Source organism: Heterodontus francisci, chromosome 11, assembly GCF_036365525.1.
Source record: "Heterodontus francisci isolate sHetFra1 chromosome 11, sHetFra1.hap1, whole genome shotgun sequence".
NCBI classification, from domain to species: Eukaryota; Metazoa; Chordata; class Chondrichthyes; order Heterodontiformes; family Heterodontidae; genus Heterodontus; species Heterodontus francisci.
Genome location: NC_090381.1, coordinates 111,861,549 through 111,875,645, shown reverse-complemented (window position 1 = coordinate 111,875,645; position 14,097 = coordinate 111,861,549). Strand labels below are relative to the sequence as shown.

The following is a 14,097-nucleotide window of genomic DNA, read 5'->3' as shown; positions in this document are numbered from 1 at the left end:
TTGATATCACGCAGAGTGAATCGAACTGGCTGAAGTCTGGCATCTGTAATGCTGGGGAGTTCAAAAGGGGTCCGAGATGGATCATCAACCCGGCACTTCTGGCTGAAGATTGTTGCAAATGCTTCTGCCTTATATTTCTCACTGATGTGCTGGGCTCCCCCATCATTGAGGAGGGGGATATTTGTGGAGCCACCTCCTCCAGTTAGTTGTTTCATTGTCCACCACCATTCATGACTGGATGTGGCAGGACTGCAGAGCTTAGATCTGATCCGTTGGTCATGGGATCGTTTAGCTCTGTCTATTGCATGCTGCTTATGCAGTTTGGCATGCAAATAGTCCTGGGTTGTAGCTTCACAGGTTGACACCTCATTTTGAGGTATCCCTGGTGCTGCTCCTGGCATGCCGTCCTGCAGTCTTCATTGAGCCAGGGTTGGTCTCCTGACTCGATGGTAATGGTAGAGTGGGGGATTAGAGGTTATAGATTGGAGTTGAGTATAATTCTGCTACTGCTGATGGCCCACAGCACCTCATGGATGCCCAGTTTGCTTGCTAGATCTATTCGAAATCTATCCCATTTAGCACGGTGGTAGTGCCACACAACACGATGGACGGTATCCTCAATGTGAAGGCGGGACTTTGTCTCCACAAGGACTGTGCGGTGGTCACTCCTACCAATACAGTCATGGACAGAAGCATCTGCGGCAGGCAGATTGGTGAGGACAAGGTCAAGTATGTTTTTCCCTCGTGTTGGTTCCCTCACCACCTGCCAAGTATTGGAAGACCAAAGACATTATCTTTTGTTCCCACCACAAACCTCATTCCCTCGGAACAGACTCCATCCTTCGCCCCTGCCTCAGCTCATCTGCTGCTGAGACCCTCATCAGTGCCTTCGCTGCCTCTAGACTTGACAAATCCATTTTTGTCCAGGCTGCCCTCCCATCTTCCACCCTACCTAAACTAGAGGTCATCAAAACTCGACTTCCCATATCCTAATTCACACCAAGTCTCAATCACCCAGCGCCCATGTGTTCGCTGACCTGGTTATCAACACAGCAATACCTCCATTGTAAAAACGTCATCCTTATTTTCAAATCCCTCCCTAACCTCTCCCCCCTCCCTACCTCTGTAACCTCTTCCAAACTTTTGAGATCTCTGCACTCCTCCTTCTGGCATCTTGCACATCTACCCTTCAGCCATTGGAAACAGTTTCCCTTTATTTACTCAAACCAAACTCTTCATGATTTTGAACACCTCTGTCAAAATCTCCTCTAAGCCTTCTCTGCTCTAAGGAAAACAAAATCGCCAATCTATCTTGGCAACTGAAATCCCTCATCCCTGGTATGATCCAAGTAAATCTCTTCTGTACCCGCTCCAAAGCTTTCAAATCCTTCCTTAAGGTGCTGGTTTTAGCTGTGGCTCAGTTTTTCTTTTATTTATTCATGGGATGTGGGCGTCGCTGGCTAGGCCAGCATTTATTGCCCATCCCTAACTGCCCTTGAGAAGGTGGTGGTGCACTCACATTGTTGTTAGGAAGGGAGTTCCAGGATTTTGACCCAGCGACAGTGAAGGAACGGCGATATAGTTCCAAGTGAGAATGATGTGTGTCTTGGAGGTGGTGGTGTTCCCATGCATCTGCTGCCCTTGTCCTTCCAGGTGGTAGAGGTCGTGCGTTTGGAAGGTGCTATGGGTCTGGAGTCATATGTAGGCCAGACCAGGCAAGGACAGCAGATTTCCTTCCCTAAAGGACATTAGTGAACCAGATGGATTTTTACAACAATTGGCAATGGTTTCACAAGGTTTTAATTCCAGATTTTTTATCAATTGAATTCAAATTTCACCATCTGCATGTCCTCAGAGCATTAGTCTGGGCCTCTGGATTACCAGCCCTAGTGACAGTACCACAATGCCACCGCCTCCCCAAGTTGGCAACACTCTTGTGACAAAGTCACAAAGTAGTGGGTTTAAGTACCACAGGTGATACTCCAGTGCAGTACTGAGGGAGTGCTGCACTGTCAAAGGTGATGTTCTGGGAATGAGACATTAAACTGAGGCCCCATCCACCCTCTCAGATGGAACAGCAGGGGAGTTATCCCTCGTGTCCGAGCCAATATTTATCCCTCAATCAACATTATATACAACAGATTATTTGCTCATTACAACATTGCTGTTTTTTGAGATCTTGCTGTGTGCAAATTAGCTGCCACATTTCCTACATTACAACAAAGGCTGCACTTTAAAAGTACTTAATTGTCTGTAAAGCACTTTGTGGCATTGGATGGTTATAAAAGTCACTATAGAAATGCAAATCATTCCAGATTGGGAAACAATACCTCAGCTGGAGCCAAACTCGTGCTTTATACAAGTTTAGCATTATCTGTTGAATTCTGTACAAACTGAAGTATGGAGGAGCAGCCTGGAGGATTATTGAGCGGGGTGGGAGGGCGGTCAAAGATGGTTGACTAATGCTAGCCTTTTTGGAATAAAGGTCAATTCATGTCACTGGGACTGGGCCAGCATCATCAAGAGATAGTCTCTAACCAGTATTGAGCATAACAGGAGCAAATCCAAGCTTGAACTGAACAAATTGATAAAAATCTGCTGGTAGCAGGAGACTGCTTGAAGTAGACAAGAGGATTTTAGTGTACTTACACTGCCATAAAACAGCCACATTCCAGCACAGGGACTGTATCAGCAGCCAGCAGGTGCAGAGTTACTGATAAACCCATTCATTAAGAGGAGTAGGTTAATCAACAATAGACTGTGATTTTAGCTTTATTCAGATGTAACTTATTGAGAGCGGTATATGAAGTCCACACTTTTATAACAGAAATGTTGACTCACTGCCCACACACTTTTTTATATATAATCCAGTTTGAATACAGAGTATGTTGTTCTTACACTTGTCCCCCAGTTAGATGATTGTGTACAATTTTAGGTGCCTGATTATAGAAAAGATGTTCAGCCATAGCGAGGGCATGGTGTGGATTCACCAGAGGAATGGCAAGCTCCAGTTATGAGGAGACTTGAAAATACTGCAACTGTTTCCAGTGGAGCAGACAAGGACTAAGTGGAGATTTAACCATGCTTTTTAAGTGATGAAGAGTTTTGATAGTGAACAGGAAAAGGCTATTTCCTCTGGTTGAGGAGTCAGTGATGAGGGGCCATCAATTTAAAATTGTCACTATGAAAGGAAGGAGGGAGTTTAGGAAAAAACCTTACACAGGCAGTTGTTGAAGCATGGAATGGTTTGCCACAGGAATATTTGGGGCAGAGACCATGGCATATTTTATTTTCAAAAGGAAGATAGAACTAATCCAGGGAATTATAGACCAGTTAACTTAACATCAATGGTAGGAAATGTTCTATATTTGGTTCTTTATACTGCCACAGTATAGAGTCTAGCCGGAGAGGTTCTTAGACTGTAATTTTTAAACATTATTCTTTATTGTATAGTAACTATATACACTCCACACTAGACTGTGTGTCTCCTTCAAAAGCCATTCTGCAACTGTTCTTGAGTCTCTTCCACATGATCTCTTGCCTCATCATGGTGGGCAGTAATCTTTACATTCTCTCAAGATTAACTCTTTGATACCCTTATCCTACATCTCCCAACAAGTCTTTATCCCAATATAAATTTACATACATTCACTTTTTTATCTACATTCTACCCCCCGCCCCCCCACCCCCCAAGTCTCTGACTTCATAGTTTCAACCTATCAGGAAGCTTCACAACTCTCCCTGATCTTGTTGTCGTCAAATGTGGAAGATTGATTGTGTTTCTCTGATCCCTTGTTTCTTGATTTGGACAGCCTTCGTTGAGGTTTGTAGCATTCAGTGCTTTTTGAATTTTTAGTTCATCATCTGAGTTGTTTGAATGTATGACGTCATTGATATAAAGGAATAAGATTCCTTCTATTTCTCCGTATAAAACCTTCTTGAGTTCGTACTAGATAAGATCGCTGTTGATTCTCATCTTTCTGGAGAATTACCCCCTCTCTATTTTAGTCTCGTGCCCATAACTTTTGCCCTTCTGACAACTTTGTTAGGTTTCTTGTACGGTATCTTCTGTTATCATTATGGGTCTGTTTGTTTCGATACGACTTTTCTTTGTCTTGTACTTTCTGATAATCCTTACTTTGCAATCCTGGAAGTAATTCCTTGGGTAGAATTGGAAGTTGTTTTGAAGTCTTCTTCCCATTAAGAGTTCTGATGCGCTAATCCACACAGTAATGGAGTAGAACAAAAGAAAATTACAGCACAGGAACAGGCCCTTCGGCCCTCCAAGCCTGCGCCAATCCAGATCCTCTATCTAAACATGTCGCCTATTTTCTAAGGGTCTGTATCTCTTTTCTTCCTGCCCATTCATGTATCTGTCTAGATACATCTTAAAAGACGCCATCGTGCCCGCATCTACCACCTCCGCTGGCAACGCGTTCCAGGCACCCACCACCCTCTGCGTAAAGAACTTTCCACGCATATCCCCCCTAAACTTTTCCCCTTTCACTTTGAACTCGTGTCCTCTAGTAATTGAATCCCCCACTCTGGGAAAAAGCCTCTTGCTATCCACCCTGTCTATACCTCTCATGATTTTGTACACCTCAATCAGGTCCCCCCTCAACCTCCGTCTTTCTAATGAAAATAATCCTAATCTACTCAACCTCTCTTCATAGCTAGCGCCCTCCGTACCAGGCAACATCCTGGTGAACCTCCTCTGCACCCTCTCCAAAGCATCCACATCCTTTTGGTAATGTGGCGACCAGAACTGCACGCAGTATTCCAAATGTGGCCGAACCAAAGTCCTATACAACTGTAACATGACCTGCCAACTCTTGTACTCAATACCCCGTCCGATGAAGGAAAGCATGCCGTATGCCTTCTTGACCACTCTATTTACCTGCGTTGCCACCTTCAGGGAACAGTGGACCTGAACACCCAAATCTCTCTGGACATCAATTTTCCCCAGGACTTTTCCATTTACTGTATAGTTCACTCTTGAATTGGATCTTCCAAAATGCATCACCTCGCATTTGCCCTGATTGAACTCCATCTGCCATTTCTCTGCCCAACTCTCCAATCTATCTATATTCTGCTGTATTCTCTGACAGTCCCTTTCACTATCTGCTACTCCACCAATCTTAGTGTCGTCTGCAAACTTGCTAATCAGTCCACCTATACTTTCCTCCAAATCATTAATGTATATCACAAACAACAGTGGTCCCAGCACGGATCCCTGTGGAACACCACTGGTCACACGTCTCCATTTTGAGAAACTCCCCTCTACTGCTACTCTCTGTCTCCTGTTGCCCAGCCAGTTCTTTATCCATCTAGCTAGTACACCTTGGACCCCATGCGACTTCACTTTCTCCATCAGCCTGCCATGGGGAACCTTATCAAACGCCTTACTGAAGTCCATGTATATGACATCGACAGCCCTTCCCTCATCAATCAACTTTGTCACTTCCTCAAAGAATTCTATTAAGTTGGTAAGACATGACCTTCCCTGCACAAAACCATGTTGCCTATCACTGATAAGCCCATTTTCTTCCAAATGGGAATAGATCCTATCCCTCAGTATCTTCTCCAGCAACTTCCCTACCACTGACGTCAGGCTCACCGGTCTATAATTATCTGGATTATCCCTGCTACCCTTCTTAAACAAGGGGAGAACATTAGCAATTCTCCAGTCCTCCGGGACCTCACCCGTGTTTAAGGATGCTGCAAAGATATCTGTTAAGGCCCCAGCTATTTCCTCTCTCGCTTCCCTCAGTAACCTGGGATAGATCCCATCCGGACCTGGGGACTTATCCACCTTAATGCCCTTTAGAATACCCAACACTTCCTCCCTCCTTATGCCGACTTGACCTAGAGTAATCAAACATCTGTTCATAACCTCAACATCCGTCATGTCCCTCTCCTCGGTGAATACCGATGCAAAGTACTCGTTTAGAATCTCACCCATTTTCTCTGAGTCCAAGCATAACATTCCTCCTTTGTCCTTTAGTGGGCCAATCCTTTCTCTAGTTACCCTCTTTCTCCTTATATATGAAAGAAAGGCTTTGGGATTTTCTTTAACCCTGTTTGCTAAAGATATTTCATGACCCCTTTTAGCCCTCTTAATTCCTCGTTTCAGATTGCTCCTACATTCCCGATATTCTTTCAAAGCTTCGTCTTTCATCAGCCGCCTAGACCTTATGTATGCTTCCTTTTTCCTCTTAGCTAGTCTCACAATTTCACCTGTCAAAAGTAGTTCTGAATGTCAGTAGTGCTAACTGGAAATCTTGATTTTTCAGCAACATAGTTTTAATGGTTCTGACTGCTTGCTCAGCTTCTCCATTTGATTGTGGATACTTAGGAGAGCTTGTTAGGTGAACAAATCCACATTCTTCTGCAAAGTGCGTGAAGTAATCATTTGCAAATTGTGGTCCATTGTCAGATACTATCTGATTAGGTATACATGTGTTGCGAAAACTTCTTGTAAAACTCTGATGACTACTTCAGTTGTTGTTGTCTGCGTCTGCTTAACTTCGATCCATCTTGAGAAGTAATCAACTATAATTAGGTAGGATTTTCCCTCAAAGAAGAATAAATTCATCGACAACCGTTCCCAGGGTCTAGTTGGGAATTGGGTTGAAAGTAGTGATTCTCTTTGATCTTGTTTGTGTACCTGACAAATTTGTTGCACTTGATTCTTCCCAAGTTCTCTGTCCATGTAGCACTCCTGTAGGAACTTACTGCATTTCTCTTTCTTGCTCTTGTAGTCTTTGAGCACCATTGCGGGCTATGCTGTGTTGTGCGGGTTCTCTCCACATTGTGCGGGCTCTCTGGCAGAATCTGGACTCTCTGCCATGCTCAGGTCAAGTTGGGGACTCTCCCTCTGTCCTGACTCCTGTATTCTTCTTGTTTATTTTCTTAACTTTCTAGATAATATGAACGTCAATACAAGCTCTTCTACTTAAGAGTGAGAACTCCTGATTTCTTAGGACAGTGTTTCTAATATCTGCTTTCTGTTATATTGAAGCGTCACTTGTAACTTCCCCTTTACTTCAAGTACAACACCTCCTGGGCCATATAACTGAGTTTCTGTTGGTTGCAGAACATGTGTGGATAATCACGGCTCTTTATCTGACAGGACCGTCACACTTGTTCCTGCATCGAGTTTGAAATTAGTGATATGTCCGTTGACATATACGTCTGCTGACCAAAATGAGAAAATATTTCGATTTGTCTGCTGCAGGAGGTTGCATGACTTCATTTACCTCTCTATTCTTAACTACTTTACTTTTCCTTTAGAGATTGGGGTAGTCGAGATTTTATTTCAGCACATCTTACTGAAATGCCTTATTTTTCTGCAATAAAAGTACTCTGCTCTATTGGCAGGACATTGTTCACACCTGTGGGAAGTTTATGCACTGCGGCACTGGCAGGGTTTAAAGCAGTCTTTCACTCTTCTCCTACATCCCTCACCACCCCCATCACTACCCCACACAGTTTACCATTTTTCCTGGTGCCTCTTGTTCAGCACTCTGGTAAAGGAACTGAACTGTTACAGGAGGTTTCCTGTACCAAGATCTTTCCTCACCTCGCAGGATTGGTCTGTTATTCCTGTGCAAGTTGAAGTAGGAATCACAAGCTTTTAAGACTTTGGCAAATTTGGCTGATGTTTCATCAACACATTGTCTTGTTATTATATCACAGCTACAGTACCAATTAAATATAATATATTCACTTGCACTGTTTCAGACTCGCTGTCCAATTTCAATGCAATTCTGTATCTGAGGAACCTTTCTCTCCATGGTCCCCAGTTTCAAGTCTGTTTTGATCCATAAAAAAAAAAAATTTATCGACTTTTTAGAGTGTCCCCTTTTAAGAAACTCTTTTTTCAGGCTAGCTTGCTTTGATGGAGTATAGCAGGAGCTTGAGAGTGTTCCCTGTTTGTTTTTTATATAGGTTCTCTAGGGGTTTTCCCTTTCCATAAGCAGTTCACTGAAATGTTTACATAGCTGCCTATTGGAATTGACAGAGCAGTTTGATAGACAGTTCAAGGGTTTTCCCCTTTGCTTTCTGAGAGCAAGAGATTATTTATTTACCTCAAGCTTGACTGCTTTAATGATTTTTTTTCCTCAGCTTTGCTGTGTTAATGGAGATTCTACTGTGTCCGGCGATTTTCTGCACTTTTTTCTTCATTATTGGGCTTTTTTTTTTACAGTTTGCGTGCTTTTTAGGGTTTTCCCGCTTTTCGCCCTCACATTCAGCCCAAGTGAAGGAGTGTGATTTCCCTTTTCTTCTCCTCTCGCTCACACGGAGCCTTTAATAAAATTAATTTTTTAAGGTCTTCAAAGGCTTTTTTTTTAAAACAAGGATTTCTTGATCGCCCGCACAATGTCTCACTCGATCGCTTGCTTTTCAGCCACGCTTCTGTTCTCTGGAGCTTTTCTCTGCCTTCTATGGCATATAGTTTGTTTTTTTCTCTTCAGCCACTTGTTTAAAATTTCTTCTCTTCTGCCTGAAGGATGATTGTTGCTTCAAATTTTCTCTTCTGGGTATAGGACGTCAATCCCACTGCTGTTCACAATGTTCACAATATTTGGTTATTTGTGCTGTCACTATATAGAGTCCAACCAGAGAGGTTCTTAGACTGTATTGTTCAAACATTAATCTTTATTGTATAGTATAAACTCCACACTTGCCTGTGTGTCTCCTTCAAAAGTCACAATGTAACTGTTCTTGGGTCTGTCCCACATGATCTCTTACCTCATTATGGTGGGCGATAATCTTTACATTCTCTCAGGATTACCCTTATACTACAGGAAAGATACTATAATCTTTGCTAAAAGATCAGATAACAAAACATTTAGAGACAGAGACTGTAATAAAAGCTAGCATGGATTTTAAAAAGGTCACCCTTAACCAATCTTATTGAATTCTTTGAAGAATTCAATAAGTTTGAAACTTTGAAAAGGAATTGGATGAATATTTGAAGGGGAAAATTTGTGAGGACACTGAGTTTGGATAGTGTCACCCAAATCATACAAAAGCCTGACATACTGACACCTAAAGATGACAAATTATTCTATTGTTTCGCTGTATCGCAGTGAGATGAGTCAGTGTAAGATTGTGCACAAATGTTCTTTCTGAGGATGGCTGTCCCACAAGCACTGCAATATTAGCAGCAATTAGGGAACCTGTCCGTCAAGAAGGGAGCTTCTTCTCTCACATTAAAACAAAATGTGTCTGACCACCAAAAATAAATGTTTTCTTTAAAAAACTGCCACAACTTGGCAGCACGAGTGGATGAGTTTATTGACGATGTCAGAGAGTTGAGTGCCTGCCCTCAACACCTGGTGCATGTGGCACTGCACTGTCAGGGTATTGATTCCAAACCTGTGCCAATCTGGATTAGAGTCAGTCAAGCTCAAGATCTTTCAGGCAATCTAAAGGAGAAATAAATTACTTAATCCAAGTAACTGGCAAAGGTAACATCTCGCCTGACTGATCGATGTTTATCGAACATCTTTGATGCCAAAAGAAATGCTTCATCACTAATCTAATCAAACTTATTGACAATTAATGTAGTGGAATAGAGAGGTGAATTGAAAATTCTTTCACAGGGAAATATATTCCAGAATACAGTGTCTTGTCACATTGTGCGAAACACTGTTTTGATGGGAAGGAGTTTCCAAAGGCAGGAGGATCAGCAACCAGAGGACATAGATGTAAGATAATTAGCAAAAGAACCAGAGGGGAGATGAGGACAAAATATTTAATCAGTAAGTTGTGATGACCTGCAGTGCACTTCCTGAAAGGGCAATGGAATTAGATTCACTAGTAACTTCCAAAAGGGAATTGGATAAATTGAAGGGTAAAAACTTAGATTAATGGGAAACACGTCAGGGAATGGGACTGATTGGAGAGCTCTATCAAAGAACTGGCACAGGCATGATAGGCTGAATGGCCTCCATCAATACTGTATCATTCTATGATTCTATGAAGTAACAGAAAGAGTAGACAAGGGCACTGCAGTCAATGTGGTGGATATAGATTTTCAGAAGGCCTTTGATAAGGTGACATCTAACAGGTTGACTACAATGGTCAGGAAGTGTGCAGTCAGGGGTTAGGAAGTGGAATGGATTAAAAGATGGCTACAAAACAGAAAACAGAGTGTGAGAATTAAGGTAAGTTTCTCAGACTGGCAGAAATGGAAAATTGTGTCCACCGGGGATACATGCTGGTGCTCACCATATACTTAAATAATTTGGACTCAGAAATTGGAAGTCCAGTGTCTAAATTTGAAGATGATTCTAAATTGGGTGCGGGGGGTGGGGGTGTATAGCTAATAATGTGGAAAACTGCACCAAAATGCAGGAAGACATAAAGAGGCTTGGAAGCTGGGCAGATAAATGGAAAAGTGTGAGGTGATTCATTTCGGTAGAAAGAATAATGAGGCCACTTATTCCTTGGAAGGTAAAGAAGTAAATGGAGTAGAGGAGAAAAAGAGATCTGGGATTACAGATACAGAGATCACTAATAATAGCAACTCAAGTTGATAACGTCATACAGAGTGCAAACAAAGCGCAGGGTTCATTTCTAGAGGAATGGAATCTAAAAGCAAGGGGCTAATATTAAATTTATATAGAACCTTGGTTAGACCACACTGTGGGCAGTTCTAGGGCTGAATTTTCCTGGCCCTGTAGAGGCACAGGAGCCGAGAAGATAGTAGGGAGCCATGTTGGGACAGCTGTCCCATGCAGTCCGACCTCCAGGACCGGGAACCGGGCCGGCTGCTCGCTGCACAGAGGCGGGCAGACAATTAGTCCAGTTAAGGCCCCACTTATGGGCCATTTTGCAATGGTGCCGGTATTTTCTTGGCATTGGAGTGACTCACCTCCACCCTCCTGTTGAGTGCGGAGGTCACCAGCTCAATTGAAGCGACCCCCCAGCAGCAAGTTAAGTGACCATCAGAAGCAGAGGCTCCATTTCCAATGATGAGGCCGCGGGGATATAAGGCCACAAACGCTACTCCTGTGGAGGGATTTTCCCCTCCACCTTGATGGCTCTTCCAGCCTCAGGCCTCTTTATTTGATGACTTCACTACAGACAACCCAGGGCACCTCCATGTTGAGGCACCATTGCGTTTGCCTGCCTGCCTCAGCAATGCCCAGCTCTCCCGGTGAGGCTGCTGGCCTGACATCACTGTGGGCCCTCTAATTGGGCCTGTAGCTTCGGGAGCCCACCCACCGTCCTTAATAGGATGACGAGTGTGGAGGCAGCCAATTAGGGGACAGCCAATTATGAGGCCGCCACCGGGAAGGTTGCGCCGGCAGCCACACTGAACACATGGGCGAGCGCGGGACCCCCCCACGTGCGCCTGACGGCGGAGTCCTGATGCCCGCTGGAAAATTCAGCCCCTGGTCTCCATACTACAAAAAAAGATATTGAAGCACTGAAGAAAGTGTAGAAAAGATTTACAAGCATGTTACCAGAACTGAGAGGTTATAACTATCAGGAAAGACTGAGCTGGCTGGGGCTCGTTTTTCTGGAAGAGATAGTTAAGGGGTGACCAGAAAGGGGCATTTAAAATGATGAAGAGTTGTGATAGAGTGGATGTGAAGAAATTGTTCTCACTTGTAGGTGAGTCCAGAACAAGGGGGCACAAATATAAGATAGCCACTGAATAAAGAATTTAGAAAGATTAGTTTGGGATTGATACAGGGCTATGGGGAAAGAGTGGGACAGTGGGATAAGATTGGGATTAGTACAGTGCTATGAGGAGAGAGCAGAGCAGTGGGATTAGTTTGGGATTGATACAGCGATATGGAGGGAAAGTGGGACAGTGGGCTTAGTTTGGAATTGATGTAGGGCTATGGGGAGAAAGTGAGACAGTGGAATTAATATGGGATTGATACAGGGCTATGGGGAGAAAGTGGAACAGTGGGATAAATCTGGGATTGATACAGGGCTATGGGGAGAAAGTGGGACAGTGGGATTAGTCTGGGATTGAGACAGGGCTATGGGGAGAAAGTGGGACAAGTATGGGATTGATACAGGGCTATGGGGAGAAAGTGGGACAGTGGGATTAGTATGGGATTGATACAGGGCTATGGGGAGAAAGTGGGACAGTGGGATAAATCTGGGATTGATACAGGGCTATGGGGAGAAAGTGGGACAGTGGGATTAGTCTGGGATTGAGACAGGGCTATGGGGAGAAAGTGGGACAGTGGGATTAGTCTGGGATTGAGACAGGGCTATGGGGAGAAAGTGGGACAAGTATGGGATTGATACAGGGCTATGGGGAGAAAGTGGGACAGTGGGATTAGTATGGGATTGATACAGGGCTATGGGGAGAAAGTGGGACAGTGGGATAAATCTGGGATTGATACAGGGCTATGGGGAGAAAGTGGGACAGTGGGATTAGTCTGGGATTGAGACAGGGCTATGGGGAGAAAGTGGGACAGTGGGATTAGTCTGGGATTGATACAGGGCTATGGGGAGAAAGTGGGACAAGTATGGGATTGATACAGGGCTATGGGGAGAAAGTGGGACAGTGGGATTAGTATGGGATTGATACAGGGCTATGGGGAGAAAGTGAGACAGTGGAATTAATATGGGATTGATACAGGACTATGGGGAGAAAGTGGAACAGTGGGATAAATCTGGGATTGATACAGGGCTATGGGGAGAAAGTGGGACAGTGGGATTAGTCTGGGATTGAGACAGGGCTATGGGGAGAAAGTGGGACAGTGGGATTAGTCTGGGATTGATACAGGGCTATGGGGAGAAGGTGGGACAAGTATGGGATTGATACAGGGCTATGGGGAGAAAGTGGGACAGTGGGATTAGTCTGGGATTGATACAGGGCTATGGGGAGAAAGTGGGACAAGTATGGGATTGATACAGGGCTATGGGGAGAAAGTGGGACAGTGGGATTAGTATGGGATTGATACAGGGCTATGGGGAGAAAGTGAGACAGTGGAATTAATATGGGATTGATACAGGGCTATGGGGAGAAAGTGGAACAGTGGGATAAATCTGGGATTGATACAGGGCTATGGGGAGAAAGTGGGACAGTGGGATTAGTCTGGGATTGAGACAGGGCTATGGGGAGAAAGTGGGACAGTGGGATTAGTCTGGGATTGATACAGGGCTATGGGGAGAAAGTGGGACAAGTATGGGATTGATACAGGGCTATGGGGAGAAAGTGGGACAGTGGGATTAGTATGGGATTGATACAGGGCTATGGGGAGAAAGTGGGACAATGGGATTAGTTTGGGATTGTTTTATAAAAGAGCCAGCACAGATACAATGGAATGAATGGCCTCTCTCCTTTGGCGTAAATGTCAATGGTTCTGGAAATTAAGTTATTTTCCCTTAATTTTTTTAACTTCTTCATTAATCTGCTCTCCTCACATCTCCTGCAGTTATGATTCATGCTGGCTACAGTTCCTGAGCACCCATCTGTCTAGCAATACCACTGGGGCCAAGTGCACTTTCTACTTTCAATGCTATTAATATTTTCAACAGAATTTCCTGTTTTTTTGAATAATTATCTCCAGTAAAGCCTCCTCCATTCGCCCCTTCAGTGCCCACTTACATCTCCCTCTATAAACACTGAGGCAAAATACTTTTTATGTGGGTCAGCTGTGGTTCAAGGCTGACACACCAGTGCAGTACTGAGGGGGTGCTGCACTGTCAGAAGTGTGGTCTTTTGTATGAGACATTAAACCGAGGCCCCATCTGCCTACTCAGGTCAGAGAGGAATTTCGCAGATTTTTATCCGGCTTTTTGCCTCCACCAGGGACCAGATGGTCTTATCCTGTCCATCATTGTTCACATGTTCATAACTAGATACTACATTAAAAGTTCGGTTCAGGATAGAAGACAAGAATGTGCACATTGTATCAGTACAGTAGCATGGTGGTTATGTTAAAGATAAAAGCAAAATACTGCAGATGCTGGAAATCTGAAATAAAAACAAGAAATGCTGGAAATACTCAGCAGGTCTGGCAGCATCTGTGGAGAGAGAAGCAGAGTTAACGTTTCAGGTCAGTGACCCTTCATCAGAACTGCATTTAGAATTGCTGCAGTGTAGGAATTCAA

At 43.8% G+C, this 14,097-nt stretch overlaps 1 long non-coding RNA gene across 2 annotated transcripts in view; it reads right to left on the bottom strand.

Moving 5' to 3' along the window:
* Window positions 1-14,097, bottom strand: part of LOC137374978 (uncharacterized) — a 59,247-nt gene that overhangs the window by 33,311 nt on the left and 11,839 nt on the right. The window lies entirely within an intron of this gene.